Here is a 2,500-nt window from a genome sequence, read left to right as displayed (position 1 = left end):
ATCGGACACCACCAGCGCACTCCTGGGACTCGCCCGGTTCCATCGGGTATGACATGCCTGGGTCCCGTCCGTTTGGACCGCTTTTTCGGGGGACCGAATGGACCGCTTTGGCGAAAATCACTTAAAAATTCGTTAAAAATCGTAGGAAGGTCCTGGAGCAAATCGGACACCACCAGCGCACTCCTGGGACTCGCCCGGTTCCATCGGGGTATTACATGTCCGGATCCGAACAAGCGTTCGGGGTCTGGGTCGTGTTTCGGGACCCTGGTAAGGCACATGACAGTGGCGCTGAGGATGATGATGTTGGAGCAGCCGATGAAGATACTCGCGTCGGGCGGGGCTGAGCGGGGGATGAGCGAGGGCTGAGACCCTCGACAGAGAACCGGGCCTAGGGGACCGGGACTTTGGTCCAGGCCTCCGGGAGTGACATCACCCGAACCGGGGGCATCCCAGGAGCACGATGGTGCCAGTCCCGGTTCGTTTGGACCGCGGGAAAGGGTACTTTTGACCCGACTTCCGGTAGACGGTTAAACACCCATAGACGACCGCAGGAAGGTCCTGGAGCGAAACGGAGGCCACCCTAGTAATCCCCGGAGCGGCCCGGATCCAACGGTGTACGGCATGAGCGGGTTCCGGGCCTTCCGGACCGCCTACTCGCCCCCCCCCCAGGCCCGGTTAGGCGCAAATCGCTTAAAAATTCGTTAAAAATCGGGGGAACGTCCTAGGCGAAATCGGAGACCACCGGGCACTCCTGGGACTCGCCCGGTTCTTCCAGTATATAGTTTGCCTAGGTTCCGTACGAATTTGAAATCCGGGCCTGGAGCAACAGAGACATCCAGGCCTGCAGAACCAGGCTGGGACATCCAGGCAGAGACATCCAGGCCTGCAGAACCAGGCTGGGACATCCAGGCCTGCAGAACCAGGCTGGGACATCCAGGCAGAGACATCCAGGCCTGCAGAACCAGGCTGGGACATCCAGGCAGAGACATCCAGGCTGCAGAACCAGGCCTGGACATCCAGGCAGAGACATCCAGGCCGACATCAGCAGACATCCAGGCAGAGACATCCAGGCCTGGACATCCAGGCAGAGACATCCAGGCCTGGACATCCAGGCACAGGACATCCAGGCAGAGACATCCAGGCGGACATCCAGCTGGACATCCAGGCAGAGACATCCAGGCCTGGACATCCAGGCACAGACATCCAGGCAGAGACATCCAGGCCTGGACATCCAGGCACAGACATCCAGGCAGAGACATCCAGGCCTGGACATCCAGGCACAGACATCCAGGCAGAGACATCCAGGCTCGGACATCCCGGCACAGACATCCAGGCATGAGACATCCAGGCCTGGGACATCCAGGCAGAGACATCCAGGCCTGGACATCCAGGCACATGACATCCAGGCAGAGACATCCAGGCCTGGACATCCAGGCACAGACATCCAGCAGAGACATCCAGGCTGGACATCCAGGCTGGGAACATCCAGGCCTGGACATCCAGGCACAGGACATCCAGGCAGAGACATCCAGGCCTGGACATCCAGGCACAGACATCCAGGCAGAGACATCCAGGCCTGGACATCCAGGCAGAGACATCCAGGCAGAGACATCCAGGCCTGGACATCCAGGCAGAGACATCCAGGCAGAGACATCCAGGCCTGGACATCCAGGCAGAGACATCCAGGCAGAGACATCCAGGCCTGGACATCCAGGCAGAGACATCCAGGCCTGGACATCCAGGCACAGACATCCAGGCAGAGACATCCAGGCCTGGACATCCAGGCAGAGACATCCAGGCCTGGACATCCAGGCTGGGACATCCAGGCAGAGACATCCAGGCCTGGACATCCAGGCAGAGACATCCAGGCAGAGACATCCAGGCCTGGACATCCAGGCAGAGACATCCAGGCCTGGACATCCAGGCACAGACATCCAGGCAGAGACATCCAGGCCTGGACATCCAGGCAGGGACATCCAGGCCTGGACATCCAGGCTGGACATCCAGCAGAGAGACATCCAGGCCTGGACATCCAGGCAGAGACATCCAGGCAGAGACATCCAGGCCTGGACATCCAGGCAGAGACATCCAGGCCTGGACATCCAGGCACAGACATCCAGGCAGAGACATCCAGGCCTGGACATCCAGGCACAGACATCCAGGCAGAGACATCCAGGCCTGGACATCCAGGCATGGACATCCAGGCTGGGACATCCAGGCTGGGACATCCAGGCAAGAGACATCCAGGCCTGGAACATCCAGGCACAGACATCCAGGCAGAGACATCCAGGCCTGGAACATCCAGGCTGGACATCCAGGCAGAAGACATCCAGGCCTGGACATCCAGGCAGAGACATCCAGGCAGAGACATCCAGGCCTGGACATCCAGGCAGAGACATCCAGGCCTGGACATCCAGGCACAGACATCCAGGCAGAGACATCCAGGCCTGGACATCCAGGCACAGACATCACAGGCAGAGACATCCAGGCCTGGACATCC

This window comes from Poecilia reticulata, unplaced genomic scaffold, assembly GCF_904066995.2.
Source record: "Poecilia reticulata unplaced genomic scaffold, P_reticulata-male-v2 Scaffold_97, whole genome shotgun sequence".
Taxonomy (NCBI): domain Eukaryota; kingdom Metazoa; phylum Chordata; class Actinopteri; order Cyprinodontiformes; family Poeciliidae; genus Poecilia; species Poecilia reticulata.
The sequence above is the reverse complement of the archived record's forward strand: the minus strand, read 5'-3'. Positions refer to the sequence as shown.